General features: G+C 37.4%; 1 long non-coding RNA gene and 2 gene segments (V, D, J or C); all 3 read left to right on the top strand.

Annotated features, from left to right (window-relative positions):
* Positions 1–20,350, top strand: part of LOC104674124 — an 840,972-nt gene that overhangs the window by 176,086 nt on the left and 644,536 nt on the right.
* LOC104656245 overlaps positions 1–20,350 on the top strand; it is a 632,938-nt gene that overhangs the window by 2,800 nt on the left and 609,788 nt on the right.
* LOC104656287 lies at positions 16,222–17,609 on the top strand. The gene is made up of 3 exons (XR_004057333.1): positions 16,222–17,150; positions 17,315–17,452; positions 17,561–17,609. It is a non-coding gene; the product is annotated as an uncharacterized LOC104656287 (long non-coding RNA).

Raw genomic sequence — 20,350 nt, 5'->3', positions numbered from 1 at the left:
GTTGATCTTTTACTTAAATATTAGTTCATTTTTCTGGCTCTTTGTCAAATAATTTTGACGTACATCTTGAACATTTCAAATATTATGTGTGTGCACTCTGTTTTCTCCTCCTCTTCCTTCTTCTTTAAAAAACAATCATCTAAAAAATGTTAATGTTTTTGTTTGAGCAGAAAGTCAACCTAGTTTGGTTCACACTGTTAGTTGTTTCTTCCCTTTTGTGGAATTTGGTAGCTCAAACTCACAGTTCAGTTCTCTAATCATTTGCAATGTTGGTTTGGGTTTATACCTGTCGTGTGTAGCTCAGGGATTAGAGAAACCAGTTTGCGTGGCTCAAATCTCAGGTCAGTTCTCAGTGAACTCTCTGCTACATTGGTTTTAGTTTCTCCTGCATGGGTGCCACTTGGGGGTAGTCTGAGACTGGAATGGTGATTCAAATATTAGTTAAATAGCCTAAGATTTGCTGTTCTGGTCTGAGTCAGGTTCACGTATGTAGAGCCTTGGGATTAGCCTGAGACTTGAAACTATTTTCCATCTCTTCCCTAGGGTCTCTCTTTTCTAGCCTGACCCACAGAGGCAGAAAATTGTGTTTCTTGCAGAGTTTTGACTTCCTACATCATCACCATATTGCTGTATGCATTGGGGCCTCCCTCAGGGCAAAGTCGAGAGAAAGAAACAGAAAAAATATGAAATTCACCCTTGTGCAGGTTGCTTCTCCAATTTTTGACTTCCCTACACAATCTGCCAGCTCTTGGGTAATTTCAGAGTCCACAGGTAGGTTTTTTTTTCTTTTTCTTTTTTGTATTTCGTTCAGTTTTTACTTGCAATCCATGGCAGAGATTGGCTGTAGGTATCTTAAAGTTATCTCCTATTCTACTATGGTCCTGCATTAATTTGTGGTTGTCCATAATATTCATCAAGAATGGCTATTTGATGTTTTCTTTTTCCACGCTCTTTAGTTGTATTACCCTTTTTAGTTAATCTAATTCATTTTTTATATTTGCAAATTTTTCTCATCAAGATTGTAAGACCATTTAATTAAGGTCTTAAGTTTTTTTTTGATATTTCATTTCTTATTTTCCAAATTTAAGAAGGTCTTTCTTTGGTGCAAAAAAATTGAGAATGCATACTTGTTTTTATAAATAATTCAAGTACTATATTTTTTCCTAAAGTCTAAAAATTTTTGTATTCTGAATTATATCTGGATTTAAGAGTATGTTAATGCATAGTAGGACTATTCAAATACTACTTTTTTTTTTTAGTACCTAAAACAGAGCTGATTAGTTTTTAATTTTCTCTTTCACTGCCTATTTTTTTCATTTCTGATTTTTTGCTTCCTTTAAATGAACCATGCATTTTGGTATTTGGGGCTGTGTTTGGAGACCCTTAAATCTTCCAGGTAATCATGTGTTTCTTAGAATGCTGCCAACACCCTTCAGTGAGAATATTCTATTTATGATCTTATTCTTATTTAACTATGAGGTGTTGCTTCTACTACTATAGAGGATTGAATAATTCCTTTACATTCTTCCAGTGCAGAGCAAAAGGCAATGTTCCAAGACATCACACAATCCTATGACCTTTGACTTTGAACACACTGGGCTTTGCAAATGCTCAGCAACTTTGAGAAAAGTTAAAATGACCACCATTCTGAAATTCAGAAGAAGTTGTTCCTCATAGCTTATTTTTGAATATTTTTTTCTGCTCTGATTTAATTTTCAATATGATCCCACCTACTTTCCGTCTCCTAGAAATATGTGTCACCAGACGACCTCCACCAGATGACCTTCATTTTTTTTTACTCTTGTGAATTTTAGTCTATTTCCATTTTATTTCTATTCTTTAATTTAGGAAGAAATATTCAAGAGGAGGGAAATGAGCATATGACATTAAGAATTAGAAGTTTACGCTCAAAGGCTACACTTTTACAAAATGATAGCATTACTCAATTTTCTTCATTCAAGACAATCTTTTCCGACAGGAACAAGTCAATCAAGAACCCAAGGAGAGAACTGGGCTTATGCTTTCAAATCAAAGGAAAGAAGTATTCTGACTTTGTCAAGGGTCCCATTAACCACAAAAAAAGCAGTGACTTTCTCCATTCTCATGTTTTCAGAGTTTTATTTTTGTTCCCATCTACATTTATTATTACTTGTTTTTATTTTTAAATTTCAACTTTTATTTCTCGCTTGTTGTGGTTGTATTTCCTTCAGCCCCAGAGGTTTCTGTAGTTTTATTTTCTTTACCCCAGGGGCAAAGCCTTCCTGTCATGAGTTATGCCTTGTCATTAGTTGCATGGAGGCACTACTCTCGTTGTGTGAAATCTTTTCCTCTATGGCTGCACAAGCACCATCCGAGGGAAATGTCTCTACCATCCTCCATCACCACTGTGGCAGCACTGAACCATCCAAAACTCAGTCCAGGGCAATTGTTCTGAGCCCAGACTCTTATGGACTCATATCTAAATTCTGATATACTTTTCAATAACGATTCCTCTGTGAGGTGACGTATTACTCCATCTTTACGTGAAATCTTATTGCTAATGGACTCTAGGACTAAAACACCATCATAGATTTGGTCAGGAAGAAACACGTCCTGTGGAAGTTTTGATACATCTCAGAAAACAGGAAGAACACACTCATGAGCGGTCTCTGCTAAACTCCCTTTCTGCACTTGGCCTCCAGAGGGCGAGGCTGCACAAACTGGAGCTTTTGTTTCTGTTGAAGATCAATCCACTGCTCAGTTTCTTCTTCCTGCAGCTGGTTGAGTTCTTTCTAGACAGAGACAAGTGACAAGAATCAGAGGTTTAAAAGCAACCACATTCATCTCTGCAGGTTTTGTAGTTTTATATAAGCAAGGAGCTCGTCCAGCAAACCTTCCCCACACTTCTTGTTCTTGGTTTCTTCAGCCACTTTCCTTCTTGTTCTCTGGAGATCTTGCAGAAAAGAGCCTATAGTGTTTCCCTTGCTCAGCCATGCTCCTGGTGCTCATCCCACTGCTGGGCATACATTTTGTCCTGAGTGAGTAAAATTTCTTTATGGTCTTTAGTTTCACAGGTTCTGACTAGAAATGCTTACTTTTTATACTGAGCCTGCACTGCTTTCACTGATAGCACATTGTTTTTCCAGGAACTGCCAGAGCCCAGTCAGTGACCCAGCCTGACATCCACATCACTGTCTCTGAAGGAGCCTCACTGGAGTTGAGATGTAACTATTCCTATGGGGCAACACCTTCTCTCTTCTGGTATGTCCAGTCCCCCGGCCAAGGCCTCCAGTTGCTCCTGAAGTACTTTTCAGGGGACACTCTGGTTCAAGGCATTAAAGGCTTTGAGGCTGAATTTAAGAGGAGCCAATATTCCTTCAACCTGAGGAAACCCTCTGTGCATTGGAGTGATGCTGCTGAGTACTTCTGTGCTGCGGGTGCCACAGTGCCTGGGTCTGCAGGGGGAGCTGAACACAAACTGCCTATGCTAGAGAAGTTTTCAGAGACTCAGTATATCTTCCTGTGACATTTTCAAAGATCTCTTGCTTTTATGATGGTGAGTGAGGCAAAGAGAGCTGAGCACATCCAGGCATTTCTATATAATTCTGCAATTCCTGCTGTGTCCCATGTCAGGTAAATTTTGTTTTGGAAGCTTTTTGTTAATTGAAGAAACTGCGTAATAGGAAATAGTATTCTAGAATGATGGAGGAGACATACTTCTTATCACCTAACAATCAGGTTCTTAAGGACCTTTCCTTGACCTTGACTGCATTAAGTGGTTGACTATGGGAATGTTGATATGGTCTAGGAGAACCTTGGTTTTCATTTATCATTTAATCTCTCGACTAACCCAGAAAACGAAAGATAAGCTTCTCATGTTCTTACCTTGCAAGTTTGCATTCTTGAGCTGGTCATTCATAGGATATTTTCTTAGAATTTATTTTTTCTGGCTCTAACTGTGCTATTCAGGTTTCAGGATATCTTGTCTCAGTAACTCTATTTAGGAAGAATTATGAGAAATTATTAGCCAACAGTGAAAGTTTCATTAGAATCATGAAGGACTCAGAAAATTGTCACGGCGATGTGAGTTCTGGCAACTAGGAATAGTGCACAAGGAGAATGAAGATTTAGAATTCATCAGTGTTTCTCCAAAGACTTTTTCACAGTTATAAAAATAGCTTCTATTCTATTGATATGTTAATTATGCAAATCTACATTGTAAGTTTTTCTATGAAATTCCGTTCATCTCTTCTAGCTACTGACACTTTTTTTTTTTTCTTTTTTTGAGACAGAGTCTCACTCTGTCACCCAAGCTGGAGTGCAGTGGCCGGATCTCAGCTCACTGCAAGCTCCGCCTCCTGGGTTCATGCCATTCTCCTGCCTCAGCCTCCCGAGTAGCTGGGACTACAGGCGCCCGCCACCTCGCCCGGCTAGTTTTTTGTACTTTTTAGTAGAGACGGGGTTTCACTATGTTAGCCAGGATGGTCTCGATCTCCTGACCTTGTGATCCACCCGCCTCGGCCTCCCAAAGTGCTGGGATTACAGGCTTGAGCCACCGCGCCTGGACGCTACTGACACTTTTACTTGTTGCTTTCACTCTGTTGTTATATGGTTTCACTATTGAAATATTAAAGATTGATTCTTTTTTTTGAGATAGGGTTTTACTCTTTCACCTAGGCTGAAGTGCAGTGGCATGATCATAGCTCACTGCAGCCTTGACCCACACCCCCAACCTCAAGCAATTCTCCCACTTCAGTCAGCTTCCTGAGTAGCTGAGACTACTGGTGTGCACCACCATGCCTGGCTGATTTTTTTTTATTTTGTTTTATTTTTAGTGGAGAAAAGGTCTCACTATGTTGCCCAGGCTGGTTTCAAACTCCTGAGCTCAAGCAATCCTCCAACCTCGGCCCCTCAAAGTACTAGTATTATAGGCATGAGCCACTGAACCTGGCCAAAGATTGATTCTTTTATAGTAACATTTTGATAATCTGTCATGTAGTAAGTTTTGCGATGCCAAGCTCTGTTAGAAATACTGATAAGAGTTACAATGGTACTGGATTCCAGGCAGCTGCTGAAAAGTATAAATGTGTGACTTTCTTATGTCTAGAGTGGAAAGAACTGTATAAGAAACTTTTATACTCCTTGTCTGCTTGCTGCCTCGGAGGATAACCAGTGCTTCGGAGGAAAAGGAGAAGGAGGAGGAGAGAGCTCTTTAGCTGCCATTTAGCTCATACTATAATGTCTACGAGGGTAGGTGCATAGGGACCCTGAAAATATAGATCAAATTAGTAAATTGTGGGCAATGGCACTCCTTAGCCAAATGGTGAACCAAGGTGTCAACAGTATGTTTTAGGATGTGGTGATATGACTACATGTGATAAATATGTTTAAGTGATTTCTGGAATGCTGTGAGGAAGGTGAATGGTGTGTCAGATATATAAAATTATGAAAAAGAAATGTATGCTCATTTAATGTTCCTGCCTCAGTCCCTTCCTTCTTTCCTGGTTTTGGACCACACTCTCATCTACCACTGATAAGACAAATAATTTCAAGTGACTCATTGTCATCAGCTCAGCCACACTGTCCAAAGGGACTCATCATAGTATCATGAGCACTTTATGCAGATCGATTTGAGAAAGAACTGCCCATTTCTTTTGATTCTGATCTCAAACTGAATATTAAAGAAAAATAAATTTCATACCAAGGACCCTAAGCAGCTGGGAGAGCATTCCCCATCTCCCCTACCTCACTTCTGCCTGAAAAATCAAAGTAGTCTTGCTTCCTTCTACTAATAATTTGTTGCTTTTATATAAGTACATGATTTGTAGGAGAAACTTTCCAAAATAAGGAATTATATTAAGAAAGTGGAAATTCTGAGTTATTTTATCAATGATATCAATCATTCCGACTGTTCAGAAAGAATTCTGAATTTTCTTGTAATTAACTGATCTTACTACATATTCCATCACCCAGAAGCAGGTACCCTAATTGAAAGATGGAACATTTTACTGAAGACCAAGCTACAGCCCTGATTGGGAGACAATAGCACATATGCCAAACATTTTCTTCTCTCCCTACATCGTGTTTTTATCTTATGTACAAGCTGTTGGAAATAAACTTTATAATTTAGTGTAAAGGTAACAGAATTTTCAGGCTGAGTGAAGTGGCTCACACCTGTAGTTTCAGCACTGTGGGAGGCTTAGGCAGGAGGATCACTTGAGGCAAGGATTTCAAGACCAGCCTGGGCAACATAGCAAGACAACGTCTCTACAAACAATTAAAAGAATTAGCCAGGCATGGTGGTGTCCACCTGTAGTCCTAGCTACTCAGGAGGATTGCATGGGCCCAGGAGTTCAAAGTTACACTGAGCTGTGACCATGACACCGTTCTCTAGCCTGGATGACAGAACAAGATCCTGCTTTTAAAAACAATTTAGGAAGGACTGTCCCTGAATTTGAAGAACTACTAATGTAATCAGTGATAAAGTCAATGACTTTTGGGGTTGTGCATCTCTTCATTTTGGAGAAAGAATGAAAAGTTCTTCAGTTGCAAGATGGATTTCTGTATCTCGAAGGAGATAGAAGTATAGAATTATTTTGTTGTACATGTTTCAAATGTGTGTAGAAGAATGTGTGTGTTGCATAGAGAAGCTTGAAGTAGTTGAAGGAATAGATTTATTGACTCTCAGCTCTAAATTCACCCTTGCTTCTTCTGTGAAGGTGGATCTGGAACCTTCGACCATTTTTCTTTGCCAGTTGACACAATGTTAAGCTTTGTAGTAGAGAGTCAGGAAGAAAAGATTTTGCTTTCTGCTTTCCGTGTGCTCACTCATTAGGATCCTGCACCATGGGAGTCTTCTCCAGTGTCCAGTTCATGCAGAGCACTTGCACCAGTTTCCTGCAGTGCACAGTGCCCAGGAATTTCCTTCAGAACCCCCCTGTTTTGGGGTGATTCTGTGGAAGAGAGCCTGCAGTGAGACACCTCCCCGTGAACAGCTTTCCCCAGTGTCCTAGAGGATGATTTTCTGCCATGTTCTAGAGGGTGGATTTCTAGCAAGTTCTGCTGGTACAGCACCACAGAGACTTCCCTTTCATCCAGTGAGCCACAGCTGTGTCTTTTCAATAACATCTGGGTCTCAGCCCTGAGGGTGGGGCTAGAGACCTCTACCCTGGTTATCCTACCCTGCCCTAGGAGTAGAGGCTGCACCTTATGTCTGCTATTCCTACAGGAAGAGGAATAGCAGAGTTTTCTGTTCTTCATATTATTCATTCTCTTGTTACTCTAACACTCTGTTTATTAATCCTTAATATTTTTCTGTTGAAATTATATGGTTTCTCTTTCCTGATTGTACTAGACTGAGACATGCACCAAGGACTTCAAGCAACTGGAAAACATCCTCCATCTCCCCTCCCACTCCTGCCTGAGATATCAAAGTAGTTTTCTTGTTTTATTTCTCTATTGATTTATTGTTTTACTTACTTATTGTTTTATTTACATTATTGTTATATAATTATGAGAAAACTCTACAATAATTTTATTAAGAATTTGGAAATATTAATATATTAATAAAATTAATTTTACTATTAACATTTTGTGCACATTATACACAGAATATTATTATACCATTGGCGCAAATTGAAATCAATTTTAAAAGGTTTTAGGATACCACACAAACAGGCATTCATTCACCTATGAGGATGTGTCTGGAGATTATAATTCTAAGTCATTTTTCTTGCATGTAACTCTCTTAATACATCATTATTTTTTGATTTTCTATTTCCTTCAGATGGAGGGAGAAGACAATGATAATTGCAAAATGATCTGTAGACAGAATATTTCTGTCACCCTAGAAAGTTTTATGTGTGCCTTTCTAGTCAACTCACCTTCTGGAGGCAATAGGTGTTCTTATTTCTATCACCTTAGATTTACTTTACCCATTATAGACTTCAAATCAATGGAATCATACAGTAGTTACTCTTTTGTGCCTGGTTTCTTTCATTCATCGCGTTTTTTAGATTCCCCCATGTTCTCATGTGTATCAGTCTTTCATTATTGCTATTGCTGAGTAGTATCTTATTATATGGATAAAGCACAATTTGTTTATCCATTCAGTTGTGCACACCACTGACTGGACATAGAATCTTTTAGGGATTAAATGTTTGGTATCATTCTTAAGAGTGCAAGGTACAGTTGTTCTAGATGTTTATATCCTGTATTTCAAGGGTAGGGTGTGCCTCTAAAATACTTTAGTTGAAACATGTATCTTAAATACCTTTATTTAAAAACCACTTTCTATCATTCATTATGTTACCTAATATGTCACTAGTTTTGCAAATAAAAACCCAACATCTAATATTGCCTATGCTATTTAGCAAAACTTTGGGTATTATTCAAACTGTGGGTAGCTGAACTGTAGTTTCCTCTGTTGTGGCCTTATGTATTAATAACAACAGTGGGTGACCACCCTGGAGTTTGCTTTCTTGACTAAGTCAATTGACTCTCCTTAGAATTGAGACTTAACTAGTACATACCCAATATCCTCTGGCTTTTGTCGAAAAGATTTAATGTAAATTATATATCCTAACTGTGATATTTTTATTCTTACTTGGTAACTGATAGTCAGATATTATGAACAAAATTTAGGTCATTGTTCCTGCAGGTCCTGAAGATGTGTAAGTCATGTAATTATAATCCTTGCTCAACAGTCAAATTGTTTTTTGTGATATGTCTTATATAATGGGACAATAAAATTGACCTTTATATTAATATTCTAAGGCTGGCATAACAAAATACCACAGACTAGGTGACATAAACAACATAATTTATTATCTCAGAGTTCCACAGGCTAGAAGGTCAAGATCAAGTTGTCAGCAAGGTCAATTTCTTCTGAAGTTTGCAGATCATATTGCCTTTTCACTGTGTCCTTACACGGTCTTGCCCTTGAGGGTACACATGTTTGTGTCCAAATTTCCTTTTCTTATAAGAACAAGCAGTCATACTGAATTAGAGTCCACCTGTGTGACATCATTTACCTTAATTATTTCTTTAAAGACCCTATTTTCAAGCACCGTTACATTCTGAGGTACTGGGGGTAAGGGCTTCAATATGTAAATTTTGAGTCGGATAGAACTCAGTCCATAACAACTCTCCAAGTAAATATTACATTCGCAAACAAAGCAGTTGAAACCTCTCTTTATGCACTGCTTTACTAATTTCTCGTGCACACAATGATCATGTATAATTTTGATGATGAGATTTTCCTGTATTGGGTTTCTTTCTAGAGGAATGAGAAATGTGCAATTACAAATACAGATAACTTATGAAATATTCTAAACTGCAAAAAACCAGTGATAAAAATTGAAAGCTCTTTTTCAGAAGTGGCTTCTTTTTCCTTTGTTCCATTGGGGTGCAGAATTCTCTCATGTTTAGATTTGTTCTTTCCTGAAGGTAAATCTTAATTTCTGCTTGGTATTTTATCTCTGACAGTTTTCCTTTCTTTCCCCATTCTGTTTTCTGTCTAAATGTTATTGTTTTTTTACCTGTGTCTTATTGTTTCTCTAATATTAGAGTCTACCTGTGCAGAAGCCAATTTAGCTAACTTGCTATTTTTCTCTTGCACTCTTCCTTTACCACCTCATCAGCAGAACTGACATTATAAAGGAAAAAGAATTGAAATTCTTTTGAAGTTGTTTAGGACAAGTGCAATGGGTTAAGCAGATGAGGAAGGTGGCTACAGTCCTTAAACACAGGAGCAGCGGGAAGAATCCCATCATATATGCTCAGCTTTCTTGAGGATTGTTTTCTGTTTTTTTTAAGTAGTATGTATCAATATTTTAAATTTTGATTCAATCAGATACTCTTTTTTAAAAATATATGTTTTGATTGCTGACATGCTTGGATCCATTTTAAATTGATTTGTTCTCTTGATTTTTTCTTGTTTCCTTTTAGCCTGTCTTCCCTTGCATTGATAGTTTGACTTTTCTTCATACTGCTTTGAAAATGTAATGTATATTTCTGTTATGATAAGTACCCCTGTTATATAAATGTATGTATAGAAATATGCATATAAATGTATGTATATATGTGTATGCATATATAAATTTAATTTTTACGCCCAATGTTATTCTTTTTTTTTCCTCAGTGTTGTTCTGTAACATTTTTTCCTTGTATGTCCCAGTCCTTCTCCTTTACCTCCTGCTGACTGATGATTTTTGGAATTACCTTCGTGCTGATTGGAAGAAACTATATGTAGCTATATACGTCAGGACAATAATTTCAGCAAGATACTATGAAATGAACAATAAACTATAGCTCCAATGTACATTAAGAAAAGTAATAGAAAAGAAAACCATCCGACACCATAATTGCAACATGAATTTGCTCCCTTCCTCCTCAGAGCCGTTGTGCCTGATCTTCTCTCTGCCTGGAGTGTTTTTCACCATTGGCCACATAGATGCCTTCACTGGCTCATAGTCTTTGCTCCTGGAGGAACATGGGAACATGTGAATAAAGTAGAATGCTCAAAAAGTTTATTGCAGCATTGTATTTCATAGTTAAAAAAAAACCCGTTGTATTAGTCTGTTCTCACACTGTTGTAAAAAATGCTGCGACATGATAATTTATAAAGAAAAGAGATTTAAGTGGCTCACAGTTCCACAGACTGTACAGGAAGCACAGTGGCTTCTGCTTCTAGGGAGGCCTCAGGGAGCTTTTACTCAAGGTGGAAGGTAAAGAGGGAGAGGCTATCTTACATGGCAAAAGCAGAGCCCAGAGAGAAGGGAAGGTACTACACACTTTTAAACAAACAGATCTCAGGAGAACTCTGGACAGTAGCAAGGGGGAAATCCACCCCCATGACCCAGTCCCCTCCTACCAGGCCTGACCTCCAGCATTGGGTGTGGAATCCTGATTAGGGAAAAGGAGTCAGGCTGGCAGAACCAGGGGAAAGCAAAGGGATAAAGCAAATAAGCTATAGATCTGCCTTTTTTTCATGGTCCAGGACATATAAACAGAAAGAGGAAGCAGATCAGTTATAGGTCTTTCTTTATGGCTCAGAACCTATAGCTCTTCTGAGCAAACAACATACTTAACTCACAGACTTCCTGCTTATCATCAAATACCTCTATCTATCATCCAAAACCTCAGTTGACAGAAGAATGCAAGTTAGTTCCTTGCTACCTTAGTTAGATAATGCTACCTTGGCATTATCAGTACTGCATGTAGCACTCTGCAACCCAAAAACATCCTGTAAAATCTCCAGTAAGCCTTTGTTTCCTTACCATCAGCTCCTCTTCTGCTGATTGCTCCCTGGCAACTACTTTCATACTTTCTTTAATAGATCTGCCTTTCTTTATCTACAACAGTCATGGTAAATTATTTTATCCCAACACCACGAGCCCAGGTAGTCATCGCTCACCTGTGACTTTGGGGATTACATTTCAACATGAGATTTGGGCAGGGACACAGATCCAAACTGTATCACATATCATCTTAAGTCTTCATCAATAGGAGAGGACTATATAAACTGAAGTATATCTCTAATAGGATGCAATGTAGCAGAAGTTCCCATATGTGTTAATATAATAAGCTCTACAAGATGCATTATTGAATTTATAATGTGAGTTACAAAAAGGTATGCATGAGATGCATCATTTTGTATTAAATTTAAAAATAATAACCAAAATACTATTTACTTTCAGTTTTTTTTGTATTTAGTACATGTATATAATGCTATAGTAAAACATTTGGAAGTATCAACTCCAAATTGATAAGATGAAGGGAGAATTAGGGTAATGAGCGATGAAAGAATCAGAATTGGGAGTGGTAGTAAAAGTAGATTTTTGTTTACCTAGTATGTTGTATCACTTTTAATAATTTCAAATGTTCATCAATCCTTTCTAATATTAAATCAACAAAAAGTCATAAAAGCCATCATAAAGGTTTATCCATATCCTATTCTATTATCCTCATGAAAAAGGAGAGAAAGGGGAAAATGACCACCCTCTTTATAAGGTCTTGTCCAACCTTCCTAAGTATTTCCTCCACCTCTAGGATCATTAGCTTTTAGTTCACACTCCGCTTAGGATCGCAGTGTGATTTTATTATAGATTTTATTGATTTTACTATAGACATGTGTAGTTTTGTACTCTTCAGTAGATTATAAACTAATGTCTCATCACTTTTTATATGCTCTTAAATCCTAATAAATTAATCACTTATGGTAATACTTCAAAAAATCTTTTTGGATTTTCTCAAACAAAATCAGAGAATTCAAATAAATTGCACAAGATGGGAATTGCCAAATTATTTTAAGATATTAATTTCCATGAAATGGCATTTAAAAGTGGTAATTGGTTCACTGTTAACCCCCATTCAATCTAGGCAGTTATATTGTTTTCTGACCACCTCCATTTCCTTCATAGGAAACGTGAAAGGAATGGGGCTGTGTTGTGTGACTACTGAGGAGCTAAGTTGGTGCAAAGTGGTCTTTGTTGATGGTTTCAGTCCACTAGGGGGCACTCGAGGAGTTCCAGAAATGAAGACTTTTTCTGATGTTCTCAGAGGATGGAACAGGATACAAGAGGGCATGCGAGTCAGTCAAATCACAGATAACAGGGAGCTGGTACGGGGTGGTGGGTGATGTGTGTGTAAAGTTCATCTTAGGTTTTCAGCTCTGACATTCTATATAAAACCTCAGAAAGCTGGAGTTCATAGGTCTATGAATCCATTGTGAAGATGATTCTGTAAGCAGAGTTAAGGGAATTGGAGTTTTACTGGGCATTGGGAGCATGGACTCTCATTAGAAAAAATCTCCATTACATGTTTTCAGTTTCTAAATTCTTATGATTAAAATTCATGAAATTCACTGACCTGGAAATTATTCTAAATACCCCTGATATCTGATCTTTTCTTATATCTTCTCTGAGACTAGAAGGAAGAAGAATAAACAGAAGAGAAGAAAATAGGAATAAAATAAGGATCAAGAACAGAAAGAGAATAGGGAGACGACAATATTTAATTTGACCAGCAATGTGTGGCCTGGTCAGAACAGTTGTGAGAGCCTGCAGGGTGTGTGGGGAAAGGTCTGGACAGAGGAAGGGGGGGAGGTAGAAATTAAATCAGAGTGGATATCATACACACATCCTATTTTTCCTCTAAGCAACCAACCTCTAGTTGGAAACATTTTCTAATCTCCTGATTTCAAGAAACTATTTATTTCTAAATTCGCAATGCATGTTATCAAATAGTTTTCATTTATTAGAATTTTCATATATTTGAATTCTCTAATTTTCTGTCAAACTGTGTAATTTGGGAAATGGGGTCTCTTCCCATGACTCTTTAAAGCTCTACTTAACCCAGCTGAGACACAGATTCTTCTGAGAGTTACCATCCCCCTTCCTCACATATTATCCGTAAACTACTCTTACATAAAGTGCTTTAAAAAAACCCTATATCTTCATACATTAGAAATATTGCCTCTTCCTCTCGTGAGAGATTGCTGTGCAGTCTCACTGGGCCACTGTGGGTGGTTTCCTGTTCAGGTGAATTTTTAAAACTTAGGTTTTTAAACTTAAAAACTTTTAAATGAAAGATGGATCATGAATGTTGCAATAAGGCATGTTGAAGAGTTATCTGAATCCTTCAAAAAGTTTAGAAACTCTGCCAGGCGCGGTGGCTCACGCCTGTAATCCCAGAACTTTGGGAGGCCGAGGCGGGCAGATCACGAGATCAGCAGATCGAGACCATCCTGGCTAATACGGTGAAACCCCGTCTCTAGTAAAAATATAAAAAATTAGCCGGGCGTGGCGGCGGGAGCCTGCAGTCCCAGCTACTCGGGAGGCTGAGGCAGGAGAATGGCGTAAACCCGGAAGGCGGAGCTTGCAGTGAGCTGAGATTGCCCCACTGCACTCCAGCCTGGGGGACAGCAAGACTCCATCTCAAAAAGACAAACAAAAAAAAAAAGTTTAGAAACTCTAGTTTTGAAAATTAATACACTGCAATTTGAATATCTGCAGGTTTAAAAATAGAAATTAAATGTAAGGGGTAACAGCTTGATAGAAAGGAATATTATTTTCATGCGAAGTTTTGAATGACCCAGTTACAGACATAGAGGCTAATTTTCAAATTAATTTTTCTTATAATTGAAGATACAATGACAGAATGCACAAACAAACAGTGAATCATATACATATCAGGAAGCCACTTTGTTACTCTTTCAAAAAATATTTATTTTTTAAGAGAAGGGGTCTTGCTCTGTTGCCCAAACTCGAGTGCAGTGACAAAATTATAGTTTGCTTTAGCCTTGAAGTCCTGGGCTCAAGTGATCCTCCTGAGTGCTGAGATCACAGAAGTGCTGTCTTCTGTGCTGAGATCACAGAAGACCCTGTCTCTGCTTCTGAAGGAGCCCAAGGATTGGTTGGGGTAATCCTCAGACCCACTAGATTGCATGTGGGCATGACCATGGCCTTGGAGTTCCTTGATGCAGGATAATTTCTGCCTACTCCCATGCTCTGTGTTGTACACAGTCAGTCCTCAGTAAATATTTGCTCTGTTAAATAGTATAAAAGAATTTTAGACTTATAAAAGCACTTATATACCTTTTACTTCAACTTCATTTTACAAACACGAAAACTATATCCAAGATGCCCGTATGAAACCATTAGATAGTAAATGATCTAGGAGTAGAAAGAAACTGGATTTCCTCACTTCCTCCTTAGCGTTCTTACTCTTGCCTATTCCTGCAGGCACATATTGTTGAACAAAGAGAAATTATCTAATGGCAGCCCTACCAGGCTGACCTGTGCATTTTGGTTCCCAGAAAGCCTTGGTTCAATCACTTTGACCATGAGAATGGAGAGTTCCAGTTTGTGTAAATATTTACCACTTTGGGCAAGAAAGATACACAGGCTGAGCCACTGTTATTCTATGAGGAAATCAGTCCATGACTCACTAGCTGCTGTAGGAGTGAGCCAAACGTGATGGTGCCACCCTCAACCCCCAGAGGCGTTTCTAAGGACTTTCCTAAAAATAGTAAGATATATTCATTATGTTGGGTGGATATTCCTTGAAGGAAGGATGTGGACATAGTGAGCATTACTCTACATTGCCAAAAAATAATAATTAGAATGGAGAAGCTAAGGGTAACATGTCCTCGTGTAGCTGACAGTTCATGAAGGTGTTAGAAAATCTTTTCTGGGCCAACACATTGACAATGAGTTAGGTAATATTCAATGAAATAACCATAGGATTGGGAATTTTGTCCGGGGATGGCTATACCTAAGGCATAGTTAATATGCGGAATACTGTGATCCATATGAGTGGTCATATTTAGACCATTACATTCAGTTCTTAATGCTATCCTCAAAAGGCCAAATATTGACCTAAATTATCCATTACCGAAAGGATAGAAATTCATCCAAAAAAGGATTTGAGAATTATATTGTATAAGGAATGAATGAGAAGAGGGAAAATCCTTAGAACAGAGAAGTTATACATATATAAAACTACACATTTTATGTATACATATCTATATTTGTATATTTTAGTTGATATTTTTCATCCTAACTGTCCTTACATACTGAAGGGTGCAAGATGTGAATAAGAAATTATATTGAGTCTCTATAATTCCAGGGGCCTAGTGAGTACGAGTCACAGGAAAGATGCTTTCCTTCTGGAAATGAGATAGTATTGGTTTCTGAGGAAACTTTCCCCATGGTCACTTATTTAGTTTTGCACTATCCTTCCTAGAGGACACAGGCAATATTTTGGCTTCCATAGATTTATTTTTACAGAAGTAATCAGAACGTATCAAAAATAAAGTAGATGAGAATTTTTTTTTGGCAAGGAGAGATAAACCCAGAAACGTACAAGACTGAAGGACTTTATCAATATCTTAGGCAAGAATGTTGTAGTGGAGTTTTGGAGAAAACGGCAGATATGGAATCAGAGCTAGCAATGGCTAAGGCAAGAGCGGTCCATGCCGGATGAGTTGGCTTATATTTTAGAGGCAAGTTCCACTGAAGATATGAGTCAGTCATTGTATTTAAGGACATGCCATATTGATATCATTCATTTTGATATCAGAAAATAAAAGCACCTTAATAAGAAATTTACATGTGGCTTCATTTTTGGTAGCCTGCAGCCTGATGTTTTCTGAGAATTTCTCCTTGTTCTTTCTGTGCTTTGCAGAATACAAGCCACATAGCAATAGGAGAAGACTTATTAAAACCTGCCAGATTTCTCCTTGCAAACCAGCCCAATCTATGGGTCAAACTGTTCCTATTGTTGTAGTATTAATAACTAATGGAACTTGTCCCCCTTCTCCTTTATCATTGTACTTTAATTCTTTACCTTTTATTAAAGCCATCTTTACCAAAGAAAGATTCCACATTTTGACTGTTGGTACTGTTAAGTCTCTGGGAATAGAAGGTCATGGGGAAGACCAGTCTTGGAGAAGCAGAACCTGAGATAATATGCACTTGAAATACTGAGTGGTCCTCTCTCTCTTACTCTTATCTTTGGCTTACATATTCCTTTAAGAAAGAGTTTTTCTCCGTAACAAACAAATAGTGATGATAGATTTGACTGCAAGGGACTATATTACTTTTCTTCGTCCAGGAGAGTGAATCATGGTGCTTTCCTGATTTCAAACATGTAAACTTGGTGCATCATTGCATAAACACCTGCAACATCTACCTCTTTCCAACTTTTTAACAATGACTCATTAGTTTGCATAATATCAATCTTGATGTCTACATTCTTACTGTGAACTTAATCTCAGGGTGAGGACTTTATTTGTTTGATCTATTGCTCCTTTTGTTTATCTGAGTCCCTCACAGGGTTATAGAAAAACATTCAAACAGCAAGTTTAGTAGCTACGAATGTGACCACAAGATGGCAGTGCTTCTCTGCTAATGCGGAACACATGGAGGGTTGGTTCATTTTAGCGGATACTGAATAAATAGGTTTATGGCAGAAGCAGAGCCTTTTTCTATTGGCTGAGTAGACGATGTGAGAAACCACTATGATTTTTAGAGGAAAAAAAGGAAAACCCGATGATAGAAGTAGCTTTTATGGCTGGAGATTGTAGGTTTATGACTGATCCTATTTGGGAAGAACAATGATGGCATGCATTCGAGCTTCATTTATGTACTTGTGGCTGCAGCTGGACTGTGAGTTTAGAGTTTTAGGTAACACAGTATATTAGATGATGTTTTTGAGATGTCCAGGGGAAGACTTGCTTCATTTAGGTTTCCTCTAGTTACTGTAGAAAAATAAAATTCTGGAGAATAATAACTTGATAAACCTTCTTCTTTTTCTTTTTCTTTCTGCACAGGGGTGAGCAGAGGAGAGAGTGTGGGGCTGCATCTTCCTACCGTGAGTGTTCAGGAGGGAGACAACTCTGTTATCAACTGTACTTATTCAGACAGTGCCTCAGACTACTTCCTTTGGTACAAGCAAGAATCTGGAAAAGGTCCTCAATTCATTATAGACATCCGTTCAAATATGGCCAAGAGGCAAGGCCAAAGACTCACCGTTTTATTGAATAAGACAGTGAAACATCTCTCTCTGCAAATTGCAGCTACTGAACCTGGAGACTCAGCTGTCTACTTCTGTGCAGAGAATACACATTGCTTCCCAGGCACCTGTAACCATCACCCAAACCTGAGATGGGAGGTGAAGCAGCATCTCCTTTCCTTTGGAATAAATTTTAATTATAGCACTTGTCATTTTGTTTGTTCATAAGTGGAAACTAACATATAGATATTAAAACCATATAATAAGAAGGTTAGATTCAAGGAGACCCAGAAAGGTTTAGAGCATTTTGTTGGACAGTTGATGCTTAATGGATTCCATTTTTCAAAAAAAAGTATTGTACACATTTAAGTTAGCAACATGAAGTTTTGATATACATGTACATAGTAAAGAGTCAGCTAAAGAGATGCATAGGGCAAGGCATGGGAAAAATGGCACTGAGCTTCCATGCCTTCTCTGGCTATGCCACCCACCATGTGTTCAGCAATCAGGAAGCTCTGCTCAAGGGATCATTACAGAGATTTAGTGATGTTTGATTTTGTAATCTAGTCTTTAAATGTGACTTCACATTTGCTATTCAGACTCCTCTCCTATATATAACCCCTTAGTATCAATATTGTAATCCCTATTATGGATAAATTATAACTTAGTTTTCAAAATTGCTTTTGTTATCTTTTTCTTATTGTAAAACATTGCATGCCAACACCAGATAATGTGTAAAATACAAAAAACACAAAATTGATAATTCTGTACCCAGATAGTTTTTTGCTAATATTAGATTGGTGCAAAAATAATTGCTGTTTTTGCCATGGCTTTTAATGGCAAAAACAGCAATTACTTTTGCACCAGCCTAATACGTAGCTTTGTTTCTTCATAGAGTCCTATTATAATTAGGATCATGATTTTTTCACCTATTCTTATGTCTCAAATTGAGCTTTTCTCACTTCGTCAAGTCCTCTCCTCAAACACAGCTTTTTAATAGCTCCATAAGAAATTTTCGTAAGTCACAATTATTTTCGTTTTCTTACTCTCTGTATCTGTGGTAAAATTTGACAGCCCCTTCCTACCTGCTGTTTCTTGTAGGGAAAATGTGATGTGTTTTCCTTTAGAGTCAAATTTGGATATATATCCTGTGTGTGTGAGGGAAGTTAAAACAGGAAGTGACTTTAAAATGTGAGCTTCAGATTAGACTCATCAGTATATTCTTCTTCAAAATCTTATCAGTATCTCTTCTTATTTACCCTCTCACAGAATTAAGACGTTATGTTTTTAAATTACTGCTATTTCTGCAGAACCTAGTGTAAGCTTTTTCACATTGTTAATAATCAATAGATGTTTGTTAAAGAGAGAAAAAATGGATTAAACATTGTATATTCAAAATTTTAATTTAGGCTTTGTGGTTGAATTAAATGTATAATTTTATTCGTGAATAATTAAACTAATAAGATATATATTTGGTTTGCTTGAATATTTGAGAGCTTAATATTTCTTTCCATTTATCTATGTCATTCTTTTCCATAAAACTTCATTGTTTTAAGATAATTAAATTTTTTCTAGACATTTAATTTTTATTGTTACCTTTTGCTTTCTGAGGTATGTGGGAATGTTTTTGATAAATGTTTTTCAGCTACTTTTTTCAATTCTTACTAGTAAATTGCAGAAGGCATTTGCATAGTTAATTTGTAGTAGCTTGTTCCAAATACCCCAACTCACTTCCATGTTTTGACTGCTTTAAACATTACTAGTGCAGTTTCCTTTTCAAAAGTCATGTCTTTTAGTGTTGTTGATAAAAATAATGGAAATAAAGAAGTTGCACAAATAATTAATTCCCTAATTCTCCCACCTGTGGTCAAGAGTAGGCTAATTTCAAGATCCCTCATATTATTCCTAAGGATGGATATAACTGGTGATTGGTAGGGTGAGAATGATCCCTTCTGGCTGAGTTATGGCTGTTAGTTATTAGCTTGGTCTTATAGGAAAAGTCATTAGATTAAATTAGGGTTAAAAACAACTGAACAAGCAAGGTCAGTATTGTAGCTCAACAACTCAACTGGCTTCTGTTATTTCCCTGTCTATACCAATAGCTCCTCTCCAGAAAAGCAAGCTGACTCTTGATCAGTCCATTTCCTCCAAGACTGAAATAGAGTGAGTGGGAATCATGGCTTATACTCTATTTATTTATTGCTTGTTTAGAAGAAAGAGTGTAATTACTATTGGCTTAATTGCTGTATCTTAGTTGTCAATTTTTCCAATGTAAGAAAAAAAATTCTCTAGCTAGAGTATGCAAAGTCAGTACACAGCTTAGATTCAGACACATTTAAGCATGAAACTTTAAATGGAAAAGAGTACTGATTAGGAGAGACGCTAGTAGGTAATAAAATTTACTATAAAATTACATTCTGAGGTTGGCATAGAATGAAACAGATCAATGGAGCTAAATAAAACACATTGAACAAATACACTAAGTTTGGTGTATTTTTTTGTTGCCTCTGTACAAACCTGCTATCTTAAAACAATAGATTCATATTTTTTCAATCAGTTTTACTGGGCTGAAATCAAGGCGTCAGTAGGGCCCCCTCCAGAGGCTGCAGAGACTAATCTGTTCCTTGCCTCTTCTAGCTCTGCCAGCATTTCTTGGCTTGTGGTGCCATCACTCCAATCCCTGTTGCTATGGTCACGTTGGCTTCTCTTCTTTTGTTGTCAAGAACACATTTCCAGAAGTTCAAAGGCAATATTTCTTCGAAAAATTTTTTGAATACTTAGATAAAGTAAAAGCTGATTAAATGAAAGGCCAGAAAAGAACCTGTACCTGTTGGTTAAAGGACTGAATATAATG

The sequence above is a fragment of the Rhinopithecus roxellana genome, chromosome 5 (genome assembly GCF_007565055.1).
Source record: "Rhinopithecus roxellana isolate Shanxi Qingling chromosome 5, ASM756505v1, whole genome shotgun sequence".
NCBI lineage: Eukaryota > Metazoa > Chordata > Mammalia > Primates > Cercopithecidae > Rhinopithecus > Rhinopithecus roxellana.
The sequence above is the reverse complement of the archived record's forward strand: the minus strand, read 5'-3'. Positions and strand labels throughout refer to the sequence as shown.